A 23,692-nucleotide genomic window follows, 5' to 3' on the forward strand; every position below is an offset into this window, starting at 1 on the left:
CTGCGTGGGTTTCTTCCGGGTGCTCCGGTTTCCTTCCACGAGTCCCGAAAGAGGTGATTGTCAGGCGAATTGGACATTCTGAATTGGACATTCTGAATTCTCCCTCGGTTTACCCGAACAGGCGCCGGAAGGTGGCAACTCGGGGATTTTCACAGTGGCTTTATTGCAGTGTTAATGTAAGCCTACTTGTGACACAAATAAAGATTGTTACTCAGAATTTAAGCTAATATTGTTCCAATTTTAAAACACTGGTTAAAGTGCGTGGGCAAAAACATCCATCAAGACGAATAGTTACTCAAGGTGCAGTACCTCAAATCTGGCACCCTCGGGACCAAGGTCTTGCTGGATTTGGGATATTTCCAGATTTCAGGTTGGACAATTCAGATCAGATGGAGTCAAGGGTCACCTGTAGCACAGGTCAGAGCAGCGCACAAGGCGGGAAAGCAGTCTAGAGCCACACGACACCAATGCAGCACCTAACCAAATTGGTCAGATATGTTTTTTTTTAAACTTTTACTCACTTAAAATTGGTGTCCAGTTTTTGGATAACACCTGTTTTCAGATAGCTGCATTTGAGGGATTCCTACCTGTGCTAATCCAAGAATTACCACCAGATTAGCACCAGCAGCAACCTTGATTACTAAATACCATAATTCCTATGGCCCTTCCGAACCTACAATACTACCAGTGGGCAGCCACAGCCGAGGGAATGAGGGGATGTATACGAGAACCGAACACTGAATGGGTGAGGCTGGAGGAATGCTCTTGCAAGGGAACAACTCTCTGAGCCCTCGCCATGGCAGCGCTCCCATCCGGGTAGCCACATTCAGGACATGGAACAAGGTTTAACAGAGATGTTCTCTGTGGCCCCCATCTGCGGTAATCACAAATTCCTGCCAGCCATGCATGACGCCAAAAGTAGAGACAGGGCAGGTGACGCGAGCAGTCAGGGACTTTTACATAGGGGACAGACATTGACCCTAGATGAACTAAAGGAAGAACTGGAGCTACCGAAAGGATAGGAGCTCCGGCACCTACAAATCGAAAACTTTCTCCGCAAGGAGATGACGGGGTACCCTAGGGTCCCGAGAGACACTTTACTGGAGGAACTACTAAACATGGACAGTAAGGAGAAAGGGAACATCGATGGATGATTGCAGGAAAGAGCAAGGACACCATTGGACAGAGCTAGGCAGAAATAGGAGGACGAACTCTGGACAGAAGTGGGTTGGAGACACTGGATCGAAGTAGAGCCAACTCCACCTCCTCCTGTGCTAGGCTAAGCCTCATGCAGTTTAAGTGGTGCACAAAGCTCACCTAACTAGAACCCAAATGAACAGGTTCTTTACAGAGGTGGAGGATAAATGTGAACAGTACCCGGGAGGCTCGGCCAACCACGCTCGCATGTTCTTAGCCTGACCCAGGCTTGTTGGGTTCTGGACAGCCTTCTTTTGAGTTGATGTACAAGGTTGTAGGGGTGAGGGTAGAGCCATGCCAAGAGTGGCAGTCTACAGGGCGTTGGACCAGCCAGAACTACATATGGGGAAGAGGGCTGACGCCATGGCTTTTGCTTCTCTAATCGCACGCCGGAGAATCCTGCTCAGCTGGCGATTAGCATACCACCCACAGCTGCAGACTGGCTGGCAGACCTGTCGGAATTTCTCCACCTAGAGAAGATCAAGTACACCATCCAAAGATCTGACGAGAGCTTGCACAAAGTGTGGGGGATATTCATCAGCCTGTTTCAAGACCTGTTCGAAGTCAATAGTGATTAGGAAGAAAAGATGGGGAGGCTGATGAGGGCAGACAAGAGCACACAAAGCAGAGAGGAGTAAGGGGGGGCTGTCGGTGGGAAGGAACCTAGGTGAGTAGCAGAGAGAGACATGGGAAAATGAGAGGGGTGGGATGGGGGCAGGGAGCCCCTCCCACCCACCCAGCAAACCCACAAAGACAACAACAGGAACTGCATAAGAGCAAAATACACCGATACAGCACACCCAGGGCGAAAGGGGGTGCCAGGAAGGAGCCCGACTACCAATGGGGGAGGGCCGACTGAAGGGGTGGGTGTAAAATGGTACATAAAAAAAGCATCATATCTTGTAAAAAAAAAGCATCATATCTTGTAAATATTATGTGCTTTACATGTTAAAATTGGAAAATGCCAATACAGAAGTCTGAAGACCCGCACATCCAGACACTGATCTGTTCCCTGTAAGAACACTATTCACGACGCCCTATGCTGCTCTTGTTCATGTATTTGCTTTGTTTGGCCCCTTGTACCACACTGTAACCAATCACTGTGTTGATGTACCATTTGTCAATGTATTCTGTCGATTATTCTTTTTTTGTCTCATATGTATGTACTGTGTACGTTCCCTTGGCCGCAGAAAAATACTTTTCACTGTACTGATACATGTGACAATAAATCAAATCAATCAATCATAACCAGCTTTTTCAGTTCGGTGATAAATCAGTAATACTTTTTCCAGGAGACTTGGTGATAATGTTTACGGTTTCCTTCATTATCCAACTCCTTCTTATTCCCATTCCTCTTTTCCCAAAACACACGCCAGAGTTCTCGTCCACATGTTTTTCTATCCAGATCATTCTCCACCAGTACTTTTAGTAACTCAAATAAAATATTTATATGCAAGGTGAATGGTATATACTATATAGAATAAACTGTATACTACAACTCGAGAGAATAGTCTACACTAGTTTGTATAGTTTGAGTAACCAGAAATAACTTTAAATATTAAACTATTCAAGAAAGCTTCATCATACAGATTAGTTTTGTTTACAGATAGGCTGTATAGTTGATAAAATTTAACATGTTGTCATATTGTCATGTAAAACTCTCTGCGTGAATACATTTGTAATTTAAAATCAATAAAAATCAAGTGCTTAATTGAACAAATCAAGTTAAAGTATGTCATGGGACATTCATAAAATATATTCATACGTTTATCCAGATGTGATCATACCTTGGTCAGTATTCAGTTGAACCAAAATGATGTAGGCTCATGTTCCACCCGTGCAGTTCAGCGTATAGTCAACTTGGCACTTTGTCACTGCAGTAACCAAAAGGTTATTATACAGTGGAAGGTGCAGTTTTTCCAGATGATGTTAGATTGATTCCCCAACATTAAATATGCCATGCTACTATTCAGAGTTTGGTGTGTTCTCCAACATTTCTCATTCAACCAACACCACCAAAACAGAGTTCTTACTTCACCTGTTTGCCTTTTGTGGGAGGACTTTATGTGGCAAATGATGAGCATATGCACTTACATATGAATGAAACTACTCGGAGACATCTGAAGCACATACATATGCAAGCTATTTCTTCTGCTGAAATTTCAATTTACTAAAGGTGTTTTTTTTTTAAGAAGTCAGACTAGTATTAGCAAGATCTTGCATGACTATGCTGGCATAAGCATTCATTGTACTGGAATATCACCAAAAACTCTAAACTAACATTGCATATCTGAGCCTAGACTTTTCTCTGTGAGTGCATTGTGAAAGTTGTACACCAGTCACACTCAACTTGTTGATGTCAAGTGTCCTTCCAACCTCATGGACGTCAATCAGAAATCCTAATAACAAGGAAGTCCGAAAGAAAGCACTGATCCACACTGCACATTTCTTCAACATGTGCCAAAATTCAAGTTTCAACATGACATATGCATTTATGCTTTATAAATTCATTGAAAACCCCAATATTTTGCAAAAAAAATGCAAAACACAAGAATGAATCCTGATAATCTGGTTCCAATGTTGTAAAACCATGAGAACAAGCATAACTGGGAATACTCATTTGAGAGTCAAGGGTGAGATAGGTGGAGATTCGGCAAAGCAAAGAGAGTTTGCTGGATAGATGTAAGGAAGATATTAGAAACTATTACTAAAGATGTTATAGCAGACCACTTTGAAAAATTCTAAGCAATCAGGCAGAGCGAGCAGAGTTTTGTGAAAGGGAAATCATCTTTATAAAGAGTCACATGTGCTGTGGATAAAGGGGAACTGTCCAGAAGGCAGTTGATAAGGTGCCACATCAAAGTTTATTGCCGAAGGTGCCACATCAAAGGTCATTGCGGAAGATAAGAGATCATGGTGGGGACAACTTATTGGCATGGGTAGAACATTGGGGGTATTTTTCGGATTAGCAGGATGTAACGAGTGGTGTGCCACAGGGATCAGTGCTGGGGCCTCAACTTTCTACAATTTATATAAATGATATGGAACAACCAAAGGTTTGGTTGCTATGACACAAGGATAGGTAGAAAAATAAGTTGTGAAGAGAACAGACAGATGCTTGAAGAGGACATAGAGAAGTGTGGGAAAAGAATTGGCAGGTGGGCTATAACGTGAAAAAATGTGAACTTGCCCATTTTGGCATAGCAGCACATTATCTAAATGGTGAGAGGCTGCAGAGCTTGAGAGATCTGGGTGTCCTAGTGCATGAATCACAAAAGGCCAGCAAGTAATTAGGAGAGCTAATAGAATATCATTTATAAATGAGGGGAATGGATGACAAAAGCAGGGAGGCCAAGCATCAGTTGTACACATGATTAGTGAGACCACATCTGGAGTACTGTGTAGAGTACTGGTCACCTTATTTAAGAAAAGATTCAAGTGCCTTGGAAGCAGTTCAGAGAAGGTTTACTAAACGAATACCTGGAATGGGCAGGTTGTCTTATAAGGAAAGGTTAGACAGGCTAGGCTTGTAACCACTGGATGTTAGAAGAGTAAGAGGTGGCTTGATTGAAACATAAGATCCTGAAGGGCATTGGCAAAGTGGATGTGGAGAGGATGTTTCCTATTAGAACATAGAAAAATACAGCACAGTACAGGCCCTTCGGCCCACGATATTGGGCCGTTTTGGGTACTAAGGGCAATTTTGGACATGAAGGGCAATTTATCATGGCCAATCCACCTAACCTGCACATCTTTGGACTGTGGGAGAAAACCGGAGCACCCGGAGGAAACCCACGCACACATGGGGAGGATGTGCAGACTCTGCACAGACAGTGACCCAAGCCAGAATCGAACCTGGGACCCTGATGCTGTGAAGCAATTGTGCTATCCACAATGCTACCGTGCTGCCCTTAAGAACAAATTAATCTACACTATATCATTCTACCGTAATCCATGTACCTATCCAATAGCTGCTTGAAGGTCCCTAATGTTTCCGACTCAACTACTTCCACAGGCAGTGCATTCCATGCCTCCACTACTCTATTGTGGGGGAAATCTAGAATGTGGTCACTGCTTAAAAATAAGGGGTTGCTCATTTAAGACAGAGATTAGAAGACTTTTTTTCTGAGGATCATGAGTGTCTCTCTTCCTCAAACAGTGGAAGCAGTCTAGATATTTTTAAACACAGAGTGAGATAGACTTTTGATGAAAGGAGGTGAAAGATCATCAGGGGTAGAGATCACAATCAAATCAGCCATGATCTTATTGAATGGCGGAGTAGGCTCGAGGGGCCAAGTGGGCTATTCCTGCTCCTAATTAGTATGTTTGCCTGTAAAATATTGAAGAGACTCAACTGTACAGTAATCACCTTCAGCCATGGCTGAAGGTACTGCCTACTGCAAAGGCAATCAGCCCTAATATTCCAGTGGTAGGACTGATAATCTGCACCCCTAGCAAAGCTTTCCTGCACAGCTACAACACTGGCATCTACCCAGCAATTGGAAAATTACTCTGATATGTCCTGTCCAAAAAATGCAGGAGAAATTGACTGAGTCAATTATCGCCCCCCATCAGTCTGCTTTCAACCGTCAGCAAAGTGATGGAAGGTGTTATCGACAGTGCTATCAAGTGACACGTACACAGCGATAACCTGCTCACACGCTCAGTTTGAGTTCCACCAGGGTCATTCAGCTCCTGACCTCATTACAGCCTTGGTTCAAACATGGACAAAAGAGCTGAACTCCAGAGGGGAGGCAAGAAAGACAGCCCTGAATGTCAAAGCAGCATTTGACCTAGTGTATCAAGGAGCCCTAGCAAAACTAGAGTCAAATGGGAATCACGGAAAAACCCTCCATTGATTAGAGTCATACCTAGCCGAAAGGAAGATGATGATGGTTCAGTCTTCAACTGCTTCATTCGACCGACCCTCCATCAGAGTCAGAAGTGGGGATCTTTACTGATGAACGCACAATGTTCAGCACCATTCATGACTCCTCAGATACTGAAGCAGTACATGCCCAAATGCAGCAAGGCCTGAGCAGCTTTCAGGCTTTAGCTCATAAGCGGCAAGTAACATTTGCACCACATAACTGCGAAGTAATAGTCATCTCAACAAGCCTGAATGTAACCATCTCCCCTTGCCATTCAACAGCATTAGCATTGTTGAATCCCTCACAATCAACATTTTGGGTTTACCATTGACCAGAAACTGACCTGGACCAGCCATATGAATAAGAGATCAGAGGCTCAGAATTTTGTGGAGAATAGCTTACCTTCTGGCTCCACCAAGCCTGTCTACCATCTACAAGGCACAAGACAAGAGTGTGATGGAAGACAGGACTTGGTCTCAACAAGGACTGTGCTGGCGGGGGGGGGGGGGGGGGGGGCGGGGTCACTCCTACTGATACGGTTATGGGCAGATGCATCGGAGGCAGGCAGTTTGGAGATCAAGTATGCTTTTTTTCCTTCTTGTTGCTTTCCTCACCACCTGCCAAAGAGCTAGGACTGGATTCTCCGCACCCCGATGGCGAAATCACATTAGGCGACGGGGCAGAGAATTCAGTTTCCTGCATTAAAACGGGACAGGCGCCGGTTTGGCGATTCTCTGCCCCCCAAAAAGCGGTGTACTCCCCACTCGGTATCCACCACCTGAGGCTGGTGCCAGATGCCCACCCCGGTATTCCCCACCCACGCCCCCGACAGGCCGAATTCCCGACAGCCGCCACAGTCGATGCGAGCCAGAGGACATGGGGGGCCTCATTCCGGACTGGGGTATTTTTGAGCAAGTGGTCTGGGTCGGGCGCGCGGCCGATTGGGGGCACTATTTCCGCGGTCCAGGTTTGCGGTCTGAGTCTGCCATGGAGCACGGCTGCTGGAGGCCACCGCCGTACGCAGCCTCTGATCTGGAACTGTGGGGGGCCGAATCGGCAGCTAGAGCTGCAAGCTCCACGGCAGCTGCCTGCTAGCCCCCTGCAAGGCAGTGAATCTGTGGCCTTCTGACGCCAGTTTTTCTGGCGTAAAAGACACAGTTTTCACGACGGTGTGGGGGACATAGTCCCTGAAACGGGCAATCCAGCCGCAAGTCTAGCAGCTATATCCTTTCGGATTCAGTCAGAAATGGTGTTACTGAGCCACTCATGGTGATGGACAGTGAAGTCTCCATCCAGAGTACATTTTATGCCCTTGCCACCCTCAGTGCTTCCTCCAAGTAATGTAGTCAGCAGGTTTCCTTGCCCATGTTTGACCTGATGCCATGAAACCTCATGGGGTCCAGAGTCAATGTTGAGGACTTCCTCCTGATTTATACCACGGTGTTGCCACCTATGCTGAGTATAAGAACATAAGAACTAGGAGCAGGAGTAGGCCATCTGGCCCCTTGAGCCTGCTCCACCATTCAATTAGATCATGGCTGATCTTTTGTGGACTCAGCTCCACTTTCCGGCCCGAACACCATAACCCTCAATCCCTTTATTCTTCAAAAAACTATCTATCTAAACACTGCCCGGTCAGTGATCGTGATGTCTGAGACATTAACTTCTCAGGGATTGGCAGGCTTACGTTTGTCATTTCCAGTGCCTAGGTTGATACCCGATGGTCTGTCCAGCTTCATTCCTCTTTACAGACTTCATTGCGATTTTATTCAACTGAGTGGCTTTTAAGAGTCAACCACATTGCTGTGGGTCTGGAGTCACATGTTGTATTTCCTTCCCTGAAGATCGTTAATGAACCAGAGAGGTTTTTATGGCAATTGACATCATCCGACTTTTACTGAATTCAAATTGTACCAAGGTGGGATTTGAACCCGGGTCCCAAGAGCATTTCACTGGGTCTCTGGATTACTAATACAGCGATACTACCATTACGCCACCTTCCAAACCATAACTCTCCACCACCTGGAAGGAAAAACAGATGCATGGGAGCATGACCTCTGCAAATTCCCCACCAAGCCACACAGTAATCGGATTTTGAACAATATCACTGTTCCTTCACGGTCACTGGATCAACATCCTGAAACTCCCATCCTAACAGCTCTATGTACCTACACCACATGGACTGCAGTGGTTCAAGGGGGCAGCTCGCCACCACCTTCTCAATTGTCAAAGTAATTAAGAACAAAGAAAAGTACAGCACAGGAACAGGTTCTTCGGCCCTCCAAGCCCGAGTTGCTCATGATGCCCTAACTGCTAAAACTCTATAAAAACAGAAACTGCTGGAAATGCTCAGCTGACTGGCAACATCTGTGCAGAGTCAGAGACAAGAGTTAACATTTCAGGGTGATGAAAGGTTATCGATCTGAAACGTTGAGCGGAATTTTCCAAGCCCCATGATGATGGGCTTGGAGACGGGTGTGGAGTATTGGGAGCCGGTTTAGGATGGTACCCCAGCAAGAGGTTGCTGATTAAAGCTCCATTTAGGGAAAGATTTTGCAGCTTCACTGGCTTTCGAGTGGAGCAGCGCCCTGCTGCCTACAGAGGCTGTCAGCTCAATGGGATACCATGCAGCAGACCATGAGGGCATTGGAGCCAGATACTCCATGCCCAACACAAGGGCAGCAGCGATTGAAGGTGGCTCACCACCACCTTCTTAAAGGTAACCAGGGATGGGCAACAAACACTAGCCCAGCCAATAATACCCACATCCTATGGAAGAATGAAAAATGTATGCAATTCATTTACTCTAAAATTTCCACAATATTTTAAGCCACTTAATTTGTTTACATCCAGGTTGTGTGCATCTTTGGGTGCAAATGTGGAGGAAACTCCAAACTTCGCAAATTCACCCACATACACCGGTAACAACTTATATTTATATAGCACTGTTAATGTAATGCAACTTCCCAATGTGCTTCACAGCAGCATTATTAAACATGACACTGAGCCACATAGGGAGATAATATGTTAGACAACCAAAGCTTGGCCAAACAGGCAGTCTTAAAGGAGGAGTTGCAAAGAGGGCAGGTAGGTCAAGAGGCAGAGATTTAGGGAGGGAATTCCTGAGTAAGACCTAGGCAATTGGAAGTGCTGCCACCAATGATGGAGCTGGTAAATCAGGGATGCTGAAGTGGCCAGAATGAGATAAACACAGGTACCTGAAGAAAGTTGTGGGATGGGTGAGATTACAGAGGGGTGAAACCATGGAGAATCTGTTGGGGAAAAAAGAAGAGGGGGGAGGATTTGCAAGTAGGAAATAGCACAGGAGGCAAAAAGAGCCGGGATGACTCTGTCATAGCGAATTACCAAACGCACACTCCCCCTCGCCTCCCAATACTTGTCCCGGGCTCCACACTTCGCTGGAACTCGTTCAGAGGCTGCGAACCACTTGCTCGGTTTCTGGGAGGAGATGGTGTTGTCAGCCGAGACTGACACCGCTTTCAGCCACTCAAAGCTCGGGGCGCCAGGGCCCCAGTCAGGGGCAGCGGGCGGGATTTACACTCCGTCCAACAACGGAAGGGGGGGGGGGGTTCAGAAGTCGGGAAACAACAATCGGAGGGCGGTCTTTATATAACTTCTGGATTAACGCAGAAAGGAAGAAAATTCAGAAATAACTGCAGGTCCCAGACGGGCAGCATTGCACAAGGAGCATGTTGCACACTCAGTATGCTGATAACATCCCTGCCCTTCACCGGCCTTACCTGTGCAAAGATACCCAACACCGCTCAGGGAAGCAGGATGTGAGACTGGGGATTTATTGACACCTCCCTGCCCTCGCCTTAACTGTCTATCCTTAACAATTCAGCGCACTCACCAATTTCCACTGTCGCTATCCTTCAGCATTTCCTGAACATTGTCCGATCTCCACCCCAATAAAACAGGCTAGGCTGGGCTGGGCTGGGCTTTGCTTCCAGCAGTTTACGTGATCACAGTCCGACTGAGATTGACAGCTCGGATAGCCCAACAGGACTGCGGCGCTGTACTTGAATAGAGGCGGCCTTTCGCACTGACTGCACCAACCAGAGCCAGGGAGGGAGTTTTCTTTAATTGCATCTTATTTCTCGCTCTGCCCTATCAGTAATTCCTGCAATAGAGGCCGAAATGGGGTTGCTGCTGGTCACGGCACAATCGTTGCATGTATCCCTTTATGTAAGCCAATGCCCCTAATTACACTGCACGTCTTGCCATTAAGGGGTGCAATCATCAGAATGTTGGGTTTTGGTTCTTCAGTATATCCCTGCCACACATGGAAACCCATTGCTATGTGTAAGACCCTCCAAATCAAATTACTGAAAGATCTATGCAATTTCTCCTGTCTTAATATTGGGTGCACGCTCTGCCAGAAATGGTATTAGAACATAGAACATAGAAAATACAGCACAGGACAGGCTCTTCGGCCCACAATGTTGTGCCGAACTTTTGTCCGAGATTAAGAACAAATTAATCTACACCCCATCATTCTACCGTAATCCATGTACCTATCCAATAGCCACTTGAAGGTCCCTAATGTTTCTGACTCAACTACTTCCACAGGCAGTGCATTCCATGCCCCCACTACTCTCTGGGAAAAGAACCTACCTCTGACATCCCCCTATATCACCTTAAATTTATGACCCCTTGTAATGGTTTGTTCTACCTGGGGAAAAAGTCCCTGACTGTCTATCTATTCCCCTGATCATCTTATAAACCTCTATCAAGTCTCCCCTTATCCTTCTCCATTCTAATGAGAAAAGGCTTAGCACCCTCAACCTTTCCTCGGAAGACCTACTCTCCATTCCAGGCAACATCCTGATAAATCTCCTCTGCACCTTTTCCAAAGCTTCCATATCCTTCCTAAAATGGGGCGACCAGAACTGCACACAGTACTCGAAATGTGGCCTTACCAATGGTGCTTTAGCCTGTCAGGTACCGTAATACCTATAATACCACATTCACCCCCTGTTAAAACAGAGTCCGGCGGAGGAGGTGGCCTGAAACTACAAAACATAGCAACATGGTTATGGAGGTACCGTAATACCTCCGGACAGTGTTTAGTAACTATTTACAATTCTGAAAGCTATGTACATTTGATGGTTTATATTTACAGATTACAATTAAAATGAAGCAATCAGTCGATCGGGGACCCTGGTCGTCCTCTGCGATCGTCAGAGCTTCGGTGGTGACTCCGGTCATCTGTGACTCCGGGAGCGTGGCTTCAATCTCCATGGCAGCTTCGCCACCCCTAGACGGCGCTGGTAAGGAAAACGGTTGACCTGGGAAGGGAGCGCCTGAGGGGGGCATCGGTGGGTGGGAGGGCCTAGACTGGGCCGGCGGAAGGACCGATCCTCCTGTAAGGTGCTGCGGTGGAGGGGAGGGTGGGACTGGTGGCTGGGATGTGCGTGGGGTTCCAGCGGGCGCCAGGTCTCCTGGGGAGACCGTGTCTTGTCGGCCGTCGGGGTACGCCACGTAGGCATACTGGGGGTTAGCATGGAGCAGATGGACCCTCTCGACCAACGGGTCCGACTTGTGCGCCCGCACGTGTTTTCGGAGCAGGATGGGTCCGGCAGCTGCCAGCCAGGTCGGGAGCGAGGTCCCAGAGGAGGACTTCCTGGGGAAGACAAGGAGACGTTCGTGAGGTATCTGATTGGTGGTCGTACAAAGCAGTGACCGGATGGAGTGGAGGGCATCCGGGAGGACTTCTTGCCAGCGGGAGACTGGGAGGTTCCTGGACCGTAGGGTCAGTAGGACGGTCTTCCAGACCGTTCCGTTCTCCCTCTCTACCTGTCCGTTACCCCTGGGGTTGGAACTGGTCGTCCTGCTCGAGGCGATGCTCTTGCTGAGCAGAAATTGACGCAGTTCGTCGCTCATAAAGGAGGACCCCCTATCACTATGTATGTAAGCGGGGAACCCGAACAGTGCAAAGATGCTATGGAGGGCCTTGATGACGGTGGTTGCGGTCATGTCGGGGCAGGGGATGGCGAATGGGAACCGGGAGTACTCGTCAATCACGTTCAGGAAGTACGTGTTGCGGTCGGTGGAGGGGAGGGGGCCTTTGAAGTCCATGCTGAGGCGTTCAAAGGGACGGGAAGCCTTTATCAGGTGCGCTTTCTCTGGTCGGTAGAAGTGCGGTTTGCACTCCACGCAGATTTGGCAGTCCCTGGTGGATATCCTGACCTCCTCAATGGAGTAGGGCAGGTTGTGGGTCCTGACAAAATGGAAAAAGCGAGTGACCCCCGGGTGTCAGAGGTCCCCGTGGAGGGCTCGGAGGAGGTCCACTTGTGCAATGGCACATGTGTGGGACAGGGCATCAGGAGGCTCGTTTAGCTTCCCGGGACGATACAAGATCTCGTAGTTTTAGGTGGAGAGTTCGATCCTCCACCGCAAGATCGTGTCGTTTTTTATCTTGCCCCGCTGTGCATTATCAAACATGAAAGCAACCGACCGTTGGTCAGTGAGGAGAGTGAATCTCCTGCCGGCCAGGTAATGCCTCTAATTGTCGCACAGCTTCGACGATGGCCTGGGCCTCCTTTTCGACTGAGGAGTGGCGGATTTCGGAAGCATGGAGGGTACGAGAGAAGAAGGCGACGGGTCTGCCCGCTTGATTGAGGGTGGCCGCCAGAGCTACGTCGGACGCATCGCTCTCGACTTGGAAGGGGTGGGACCCGTCGATGGCGTGCATCGTGGCCTTTGCAATGTCTGCTTACATGCGGCTGAAGGCCTGGCGGACCTCTATCGACAGGGGAAAAGCTGTGGATTGGATCAGGGGACTGGCCTCGTCCGCGTAGTTGGGGACCCACTGGGTGTAGTAGCTGAAAAACCCTAGGCAACGTTTCAGGGCCTTGGGGCAGTGAGGGAGGGGGATCTCCATAAGGGGGCGCATGCGCTCAGGGTCGGGGCCTATAACTCCATTTCGCACTACGTAGCCGAGGATGGCTAGACGGTCGGTGCTAAACACGCATTTATCCTTGTTGTATGTAAGGTTAAGGATCTTAGCGGTCTGGAGAAATTTTCGGAGGTTGGTGTCGTGGTCCTGCTGGTCATGGCCGCAGATGGTGACATTATCGAGATACGGGAATGTTGCCCGTAAACCGTCCCGGTCAACCATTCGGTCCATCTCGCGCTGGAAGACCGAGACCCCGTTAGTGACACTGAAGGGAACCCTTAAGAAGTAATAGAGCCTCCCATCTGCCTCAAAGGCAGTGCATTTGCGGTCACTAGGGCGGATGGGGAGCTGGTGATAGGCGGACTTGAGATCCACCGTGGAGAAGACCTTATAATGCGCAATCCTGTTTACCAGGTCGGATCAGCGGGGAAGAGGGTACGCGTCCAGTTGCATAAACCTGGTGATGGTCTGACTGTAGTCGATGACCATCCTATGCTTCTCCCCGGTCTTTACCACCACTACTTGAGCTCTCCAGGGGCTGTTACTGGCTTCAATGACTGCTTCCCTCAGTAGCCTTTGGACCTCTGACCTAATAAAGATCCGGTCATGGGCACTGTAGCTTCTGCTCCTGGTGGTGACGGGTTTGCAATCTGGGGCAAGGCCGCAGACAGTAACGGATGGTATAGGGCCGCCGAATTGGAAGGTCAGACTTTGAAGGTTACACTGGAAGTCTAAACCCAGGAGTGTAGCCGCGCAGAGGTGGGGAAGGACGTAGAGACGGAAATTTTTGAACTCCCTTCCCTGGACTGTGAGGTTTGCTACACAAAACCCCTTTATCTCCACTGAGTATGAACAGGAAGCCAGGGAGATTTTTTGATTAATGGGGTGGATGAGGAGAGAACAGCGCCTTACCGTGTCAGGGTGTATGAAGCTCTCCGTGCTCCCAGAGTCGATTAGGCAGGACGTCTCGTGCCCATTGATGAATACGGTCGTCGTAGCAGTTGAGAGTGTTCGAGGCCGAGACTGATCCAGAGTCATCGAGGCTAGTCGCAGCAGTTGAGAGTTCTCTTCGAGCAGTGCGTGGTCAGCCGAGCTGGGATCCTTGGGGTTCATCCAAGATGGCATCTCCCATTGGTCGCACATGGCTGGGGGTGGACAAAATGGCGGCACCCATCCCTCCAACGTGGCGTGCGCGGATCAAGATGGCGGCGCCCGGGGTCCGCACGTGGCCCTGGGATATGAAGGTGGCGGCGACCGCTGGCCGCACGGGGCCCGTGGAGAAGTTAGTGGTTGTGGTCCGCATTCGCCGCCGGAGGCCACGGCAACCGTCCGGGCCTGGCATACCCACACGAAATGGCCCTTTTTGCTGCATCCCTTGCAGGTGGATGTGCGGGCTGGGCAGCGCTGGCGGGGGTGCTTTGCCTGCCCCCAAAAGTAGCAGTGGGGTCCCTCAGGGTTGCCAGGCCGCCTTGCAGCGCAGGCCTGTGGGGGAATGGGGAAGTCTCGGGGTCGGCCGCGGAGGGGTTCCACGTGGCCCAGGGGGCAGCCGCGCGGTCGGGAACGTAAGCGCAGGCGTTCCTGGAGGCCACGTCCAGGGAGCCTGCAAGGGCCCGTGCCTCCCTGAGACCCAGGGTCTCCTTTTCTAACAGGCGCTGGCGGATTTGTGACGAGAGCATACCTGCCACGAAAGCGTCCCAGACTAAGAGTTCCGTGTGTTCGCTCGCCGAAACTTGCGGGCAGCCGCAGCTTCTGCCCAACACCAGGAGTGCACGGTAGAATTCCTCCAGCGATTCCCCAGGGGTTTGTCACCTTGTTGCAAGCAGGTGCCGGGCGTAGACCTGGTTTACCGGGCGAATCTAGTGTCCTTTTAGCAGCTCTATCGCTGCATTGAAGTCTTCCGCTTCCTCGATAAGGGTGTAAATCTCCGGGCTCACCCTTGAGTGCAGGACGTGCAGTTTCTGCTCTCCCGTGGGTGCGTTTTCGGCCGTCTCGAGATACCCTTTAAAGCACACCAGCCAGTGCTTAAAGATTGCCGCTGAGTTCGTCGCGTGGGGGCTAAGTTGCAGACACTCCAGCTTGATTCGGATCTCCATCCTTCTTAAAAAAAATAGCTTATTAAATTGATGCACGATCAATGACCACTAAAGCGAGGTTATAGTCCAACTGAAGACTTTAATAAGCTAGATGTTTCCCCCAGCAGCTCAGGTACAGAATGAAGGCGACTGGGGCGGCACGGGTTCTTATACCTTGCCTATCAGGGCGGAGCTATCATACATTCTATAAGACCATAAGACATAGGAGCGGACGTAAGGCCATTCGGCCCATCGAGTCCACTCCACCATTCAATCATGGCTGATTTCAACTCCATTTACCCGCTCTCTCCATAGCCGTTAATTCCTCGAGAAATCAAGAATTTATCAACTTCTGTCTTAAAGACACTCAACGTCCCGGCCTCCACCGCCCTCTGTGGCAATGAATTCCACAGACCCACTACTCTCTGGATGAAGAAATTTCTCCTCATTTCTGTTCTAAAATGACTCCCTTTTATTCTAAGGCTGTGCCCCCGGGTCCTAGTCTCCCCTGCTAATGGAAACAACTTCCCTACGTCCACCCTATCTAAGTCATTCATTATCTTGTAAGTTTCTATTAGATCTCCCCTCAACCTCCTAAACTCCAATGAATATAATCCCAGGATCCTCAGACGTTCATCGTATGTTAGGCCTACCATTTCTGGGATCATCCGTGTGAATCTCCGCTGGACCCGCTCCAGTGCCAGTATGTCCTTCCTGAGGTGTGGGGCCCAAAATTGCTCACAGTATTCTAAATGGGGCCTAACTAATGCTTTATAAAGCTTCAGAAGTACATCCCTGCTTTTATATTCCAAGCCTCTTGAGATAAATGACAACATTGCATTTGCTTTCTTAATTACGGACTCAACCTGCAAGTTTACCTTTAGAGAATCCTGGACTAGGACTCCCAAGTCCCTTTGCACTTCAGCATTATGAATTTTGTCACCGTTTAGAAAATAGTCCATGCCGCTATTCTTTTTTCCAAAGTGCAAGACCTCATACTTGCCCACGTTGAATTTCATCAGCCATTTCTTGGACCACTCTCCGAAACTGTCTAAATCTTTCTGTAGCCTCCCCACCTCCTCCATACTACCTGCCCCTCTTTGTATCATCGGCAAACTTAGCCAGAATGCCCCCAGTCCCGTCATCTAGATCGTTACTATGTAAAGAGAACAGCTGTGGCCCCAACACTGAACCCTGCGGGACACCACTCGCCACCGGTTGCCATTCCGAAAAAGAACCTATTATCCCAACTCTCTGCCTTCTGCCTGACAGCCAATCGTCAATCCATGTTAGTACCTTGCCTCGAATACCATGGGCCCTTATTTTACTCAGCAGTCTCCCGTGAGGCACCTTATCAAAGGCCTTTTGGAAGTCAAGATAGATAACATCCATTGGCTCTCCTTGGTCTAACCTATTTGTTATCTCTTCAAAGAACTCTAACAGGTTTGTCAGGCACGATCTCCCCTTACTAAATCCATGCTGACTTGTCCTAATCCGACCCTGCACTTCCAAGAATTTAGAAATCTCATCCTTAACAATGGATTCTAGAATCTTGCCAACAACCGAGGTTAGGCTAATTGGCCTATAATTTTCCATCTTTTTCCTTGTTCCCTTCTTGAACAGGGGGGTTACAACAGCGATTTTCCAATCCTCTGGGACTTTCCCTGACTCCAGTGACTTTTGAAAGATCATAACTAACACCTCCACTATTTCTTCAGCTATCTCCTTTAGAACTCTAGGATGTAGCCCATCTGGGCCCGGAGATTTATCAATTTTTAGACCTCATAGTTTCTCTAGCACTTTCTCCTTTGTGATGGCTACCATATTCAACTCTGCCCCCTGACTCTCTCTCTGCCCCCTGACTCTCCTGAATTGTTGGGATATTACTCATGTCTTCTACTGTGAAGACTGACGCAAAGTACTTATTCAGTTCCTCAGCTATTTCCTTGTCTCCCATCACTAGATTACCAGCGTCATTTTGGAGCGGCCCAATGTCTACTTTTGCCTCCCGTTTGTTTTTAATGTATTTAAAGAAACTTTTACTATATACTGGCTAGCCTACCTTCATAATTGATCCTCTCTTTCCTTATTTCTCTCTTTGTTATCCTCTGTTTATTTTTGTAGCCTTCCCAATCTTCTGACTTCCCACTACTCTTTGCCACATTATAGGCTTTCTCATTTGCTTTGATGCATTCCCTAACTTCTTTTGTCAGCCATGGCTGCCTAATCCCCCCTCTGATAATCTTTCTTTTCTTTGGGATGAACCTCTGTACTGTGTCCTCAATTACTCCCAGAAACTCCTGCCATTGCTGTTCTACTGTCTTTCCCACAGGCTCTGCTCCCAGTCGATATTCGTCAGTTCCTCCATCATGCCCCTGTAGTTACCTTTATTTAACTGTAACACCTTTACATCTGATTCTACCTTCTTTCTTTCAAATTGGAGATTGAATTCTACCATATTATGATCACTGCCTCCTAAGTGTTCCCTTACTTTAAGATCTTTAATCAAGTCTGGCTCATTACATAACACTAAGTCCAGAATGGCCTGTTCCCTCGTGGGCTCCATCACAAGCTGTTCCAAAAAGCCCTCCTGTAAACATTCAATGAATTCCCTTTCCTTGGGTCCACTGGCAGCATTATTTACCCAGTCCACCTGCATATTGAAGTCCCCCATGATCACTGTGACCTTGCCTTTCTGACATGCACTTTCTATTTCGTGGTGCATGTTGTGCCCCTGGTCCTGACCACTGTTAGGAGGCCTGTACATAACTCCCATTATGTTTTTTTTGCCTTTGTGGTTCCTCAACTCTACCCACACAGACTCCACATCATCTGACCCTATGTCGTTTAGTGCTATTGATTTAATTTCATTCCTAATTAGCAAGGCAACCCAGCCCCCTCTGCCCACTTCTCTGTCTTTTCGATAGGTTGTGAATCCCTGGATGTTTAAATGCCAGTCCTGAACCCCCTGCAACCATGTCTCTGTGATGCCTACCACATCATACCTGCCAGTCACAATCTGGGCCACAAGTTCATCTACCTTGTTCCGTACACTGCGCGCATTTAAATATAGCACCTTTAATTCTCTATTGACCGTCCCTTTTTGTTTTCTTAGTGTGGTGGACCTTGGTTTACTGAGCCTTTCCATACACTGTGTCATATTTTGTGGGATGGGGACTATCGTAACCTCTCCTGAGTTCTGTCTTTTCGTGCTTTTTTGTATTCCTAAGCAGCTACGCTTCCCACTGATTACTTCACCTCTTGGTTCCCTGACTTTCCCTTCCCCCCCAATCTTTAGCTTAAAGTCCTATTGACCACCCTATTTACTCTTTTCGCCTGAACACTGGTCCCAGCTCGGTTCAGGTGGAGACCATCCCAACGGTATAGGTCCCCCCTGTCCCAAAACTGATGCCAGTGTCCCATGAAAAGGAACCCCTCTTTCCCACACCACTCTTTCAGCCACGTGTTAACTTCCCTTATTCTTGCCTCCCTATGCCAATTTGCACGTGGCTTGGGCAGTAATCCGGAGATTATGACCCTTGAGGACCTGTTTTTTAATTTGAATCCTAGCTCTTTATAATCTCTAAACAGGTCCTCTTTTCTAGACTTGCCTATGTTGTTGGTACCGACATGGACCACAACAACTGGATCCTCCCCCTCCTTCTCCAGTATCCTTTCAAGCCGGTCAGAGATGTCCCACCCCCTAGCACCGGGCAGGCAACATACCATGCGGGACTCTTTGTCCTGCTCACAAAGGATACTATCTGTCCCCCTGATAATAGAATCCCCTACAACTTGCCTATTTACTCCCGCCCCTTGAATGGCCTGCTGAACCATGGTGCCTTGGTCAGCTGACTCATCCTTCCTGCAGGCCTGTTCTTCATCCACACAGGGAGCAAGTGCCTCATACCTGTTGGACAGGGTCAAGGGCTGAGGCTCCTGAGTTCCTGACTGCTGGTTCCCTTTACCTGCCTGACTTGCAGTCACACCCTGCTGTCCCTGGCCACTGGCAGGATTTAAACTACTTACTCTGACAGGTGTAACTGTCTCCTGAAACACAGTGTCCAGGTAAGTCTCCCCCTCCCGGATGTGCCTCAGTGTTTGAAGCTCTGACTCCAGCTCATCAACCCTGAGCCGGAGCTCTTCGAGCAGCCAACACTTACTGCAGATGTGGTCGCTGCAGCTCGCAATGGGATCTGCCAGCTCCCACATCAAGCAGCTCAAGCACATCACCTGACCAGCCATCACTAATTAATTAATTAGTTTAATTTAAGTTTACGTGTTTAGCTGTGTTTCTTTTTAAACTACCAATAGAAAGCATACAGTTTCCACCAATGGTGCTTTAGCCTGTCAGGTACCGTAATACCTATAATACCACACCAAGGTTTTGTACAGCTGCATCATCACCTCACGGCTCTTAAATTCAATCCCTCTGCTCATGAACGCTAGCACACCATAGGCCTTCTTTACAGCTCTCTCCACTTGAGTGGCAATTTTCAAAGATCTATGAACATAGACCCCAAGATCTCTCTGCTCCTCCACATTGCCGAGAACCCTACCATTAATCCTGTATTCCGCATTCATATTTGTCCTTCCAAAATAGACAATCTCACACTTTTCAGGGTTAAACTCCATCTGCCACTTCTCAGCCCAGCTCTGCATCCTATCTATGTCTCGTTGCAGCCGACAACAGTCCTCCTCACTATCCACAACTCCGCCAATCTTCGTATCGTCTGCAAATTTACTGACTCACCCTTCAACTCCCTCATCCAAGTCATTAATTAAAATCACAAACAGCAGAGGACCCAGAACTGATCCCTGTGGTACGCCACTGGTAACTGGGCTACAGGCTGAATATTTGCCATCCATCACCACTCTCTGACTTCTATCGGTTAGCCAGTTCGTTATCCAACTGGCCAAATTTCCCACTATCCCATGCTTCCTTACTTTCTGCATGAGCCTACCATGGGGAACCTTATCAAATGCCTTACTAAAATCCATGTACACTACATCCACTGCTTTACCTTCATCCACGTGCTTGGTCACCTCCTTAAAGAATTCAATAAGACTTGTGAGGCAAGACCTACCCCTCACAAATCCGTGCTGACTATCCCTAATGAGCAGTGTCTTTCCAGATGCTCAGAAATCCTATCCCTCAGTACCCTACCATTACTTTGCCTACTACTGAAGTAAGATAACTGGCCTGTAATTCCCAGGGTTATCCCTATTCCCTTTTTTGAACAGGGGCACGACATTTGCCACTCTCCAATCCCCTGGTACCACACCTGTTGACAGGACGAAAAGATCATTGCCAACGGCTCTGCAATTTCATCTGTTGCTTCCCATAAGAATCCTTGGATATATCCCGTCAGGCCCGGGGGACTTGTCTATCCTCAAGTTTTTCAAAATGCCCAACACATCTTCCTTCCTAACAAGTATCTCTTCAAGCTTACTAGTCTGTTTCACACTGTCCTCTCCAACAATATGGCCCCTCTCATTCGTAAATACTGAAGAAAAGTACTCGTTCAAGACCTCTCCTATCTCTTCAGACTCAATACACAATCTCCTGCTACTGTTCTTAATCGGACCTACCCTCTCTCTAGTCATTCTCATATTTCTCACATATGTGTAAAAGGCCTTGGGGTTTTCCTTGATCCTACCCGCCAAAGATTTTTCATGCCCTCTCTTAGCTCTCCTAATCCCTTTCCTCAGTTCCCTCCTGGATATCTTGTATCCCTCCAGCGCCCTGTCTGTATCTTGTGTCCTCAGCCTTACGCAAGTCTCCTTCTTCCTCTTAAAACATTCAACCTCTCTTGTCAACCATGGTTCCCTCACTTGACCATCTCTTCCCTGCCTGACAGGGACATACATATCAAGGACATGTAGTATCTGTTCCTTGAACAAGTTCCACATTTCAATTGTGTCCTTCCCTGACAGCCTATGTTCCCAACTTATGCACTTCAGTTCTTGTCTGACAGCATCGTATTTACCCTTCCCCCAATTGTAAGCCTTGCCCTGTTGCACGCACTTATCCCTCTCCATTACTAAAGTGAAAGTCACAGAATTGTGGTCACTATCTCCAAAATGCTCCCCCACTAACAAATCTATCACTTGTCCTGGTTCATTACCAAGTACCAAATCCAATATGGCCTCCCCTCTTGTCGGACAATCTACATACTGTGTTAGAAAAGCTTCCTGGACACACTGCACAAATACCACCCCATCCAAACTATTTGATCTAAAGAGTTTCCACTCAATATTTGGGAAGTTGACGTCACCCATGGCTACTACCCTGTGACTTTCCAAAATCTGTTTCCCAATCTGTTCCTCCACATCTCTGCTGCTATTGGGGGGCCTATAGAATACTCCCAACAAGGTGACTGCTCCTTTCCTATTTCTGACTTCAACCCATACTACCTCAGTAAGCAGATCCTCCTCGAACTGCCATTCTGCAGCTGTTATACTATCTCTAATTAACAATGCCATCCCCTCCCCACCTCTTTTACCACCCTCCCCAATCTTATTAAAACATCGAGAACCAGGAACCTCCAACAACCATTTCTGCCCCTCTTCTATCCAAGTTTCTGTGATGGCACAACATCGTAGTCCCAAGTACTGATCCATGCCTTAAGGTCACCCACCTTATTCCTGATGCTTCTTGCTTTGACGTATACACACTTCAACCCATCTCAGTGCCTGCAAGTACTCTCCTTTGTCAGTGTTACCTTCCCCACGGCCTCACTACACGCTTTGACGTCCTGAACATCGGTTACCTTAGTTGTTGGACTACAAATCCGGCTCACATTCCCCTGCCAAATTAGTTTAAACCCTCCCGAAGAGTACTAAAAAACCTCCCTCCCAGGATATTGGTGCCCCTCTGGTTCAGATGCTTGTACAGGTGCCCACCTTCCCCAGAATGCACTCCAATTATCCAAATACCTGAAGCCCTCCCTCCTACACCATTCCTGCAGCCACGTGTTCAACTGCACTCTCTCCCTATTCCTAACCTCGCTATCACATGGCACCGGCAACAAACCAGAGATGACAACTCTGTCCGTCCTGGCTTTTAACTTCCAGCCTAACTCCCTAAACTCGTTTATTACATCCGCACCCCTTTTCCTACCTACGTCGTTGGTACCAATGTGCACCACGACTTCTGGCTGCTCCCCCTCCCCCTTAAGGATCCTGAAGACACGATCCGAGACGTCATGGACCCTGGCACCCGGGAGGCAACAAACCATCCGAGCCCGTGCCCACAGAACTGCCTGTCTATACCTCTAACTATTGAGTCCCCTATAACTAGTGCTCTCCTAATCTCCCCCCTTCCCTTCTGGGCCCCAGAGCCGGACCTCGTGCCAGAAACCCGGTCACTGCAGCCTACCCCTGCTAGGTAATCCCCCCCAACAGTATCCAAAGCGGTATACTTATTTTTGAGAGGAACGACCACAGGGGATCCCTGCACAGACTGCTTCCTCCTCTTCCCATCTTCCCTATTGGGGCTGAGATAGCTAACCTAAAACCAAACCATGACGTGGAGATGCGTTGGACTGGGGTGGGCACTGTACTAAGTCTTACTAAGTCTTACAACAGGTTAAAGTCCAACAGGTTTGTTTAGAATCACTAGCGTTCGGAGCGCAGCTCCTTCGTCAGGTGAATGGATTCACCTGATGAAGGAGCTGCGCTCTGAAAGATAGTGATTCAAAACAAATCTGTTGGACGTTAACCTGGTGTTGTAAGACTTCTTACTGAAACCTAACGTAAGAAACCTAGAGTCCTCCAGCCCCTTATCCCCTTCCATCCTGGTGCCCACCATATCACAAAGTGTCTTCAGTCAGTTAAAATCATGCACCTTATAATGGTATTGGTACATGCCTCCTGTTGCTTGTTCAACTGGAAAATCCATACTTTTACTTTAAGCCTATTGGAGGAATAAATCTCTGGATGTTTTCCTTTATATTTTATCAATGAGCCAAACTGGTTCGAAAATCATCAACAGGGCAAGATCCCAGTTCAGACCAGGATCGTCATTGGTACTTCTTTTCTTTGTAAGAAGTCTTACAACACCAGGTTAAAGTCCAATAGGTACTCTACACATCATGGATTCTTTTCTTAGGCAGTCTCTTGGGATCCACTCTGGGTTGTGCGTTCTGTGGTGACTAAAAAGCGCAACACTGGATCCACAACTCTGCCACAGGTGGTGCAAGCAGTGTGTGATGAGATGGGTGGGTGGCATGTTCGGAACCTGGTACGCTCCTTCCACTGTTGGGGCTTGATTTCAACCTGGGCCTGTCTGAGATGTTCAAAATGTTTGGCAGCTTCACAGATGCTTCTTTTCCAGTGTGGGTGGCCTCAAGCAAGAGATTCCAACAAATCGGTGGGAATGTTGCATTTTTCAAGGAAGCTTTGAGGACATCCCTGAAGCATGTCCTCTTCCCTCCTGGTAAGAGCTTGCCATGATGAAGCTTGGATAGAGAGCATGTTTTGGAAGTCTTGTGTCAGGCAGATACATGTTGCGGCCCACCCAACATAGCTCATTAACCATAACCAATGCCTCCATACTGAGGATATTGGATGTTGAGTAAGAGGTGCGCCATCAGTGAGAGGAGCCTGTTGCTCAGTGAGAGGGCCTG

At 48.1% G+C, this 23,692-nt stretch overlaps 1 protein-coding gene across 5 annotated transcripts in view; it reads right to left on the minus strand.

Annotated features, from left to right (window-relative positions):
• Positions 1-23,692, minus strand: part of gpd2 (glycerol-3-phosphate dehydrogenase 2 (mitochondrial)) — a 442,371-nt gene that overhangs the window by 220,190 nt on the left and 198,489 nt on the right. The window contains exons 1-2 of one of the 5 annotated variants that reach the window (XM_072475170.1): positions 9,943-10,053; positions 2,985-3,071 (exon numbers count right to left, since the gene is read on the minus strand). The exons of 2 other annotated variants lie outside the window; for them this stretch is intronic. The gene's annotated coding sequence lies outside the window, so the exon portion shown is untranslated. Of the gene's footprint in view, positions 1-2,984; positions 3,072-9,942; positions 10,061-23,692 lie in introns of those variants that run through there. 2 more of the 5 variants (XM_072475162.1, XM_072475179.1) reach the window with 2 other exon arrangements.

Source organism: Scyliorhinus torazame, chromosome 2, assembly GCF_047496885.1.
Source record: "Scyliorhinus torazame isolate Kashiwa2021f chromosome 2, sScyTor2.1, whole genome shotgun sequence".
Lineage (NCBI taxonomy): Eukaryota > Metazoa > Chordata > Chondrichthyes > Carcharhiniformes > Scyliorhinidae > Scyliorhinus > Scyliorhinus torazame.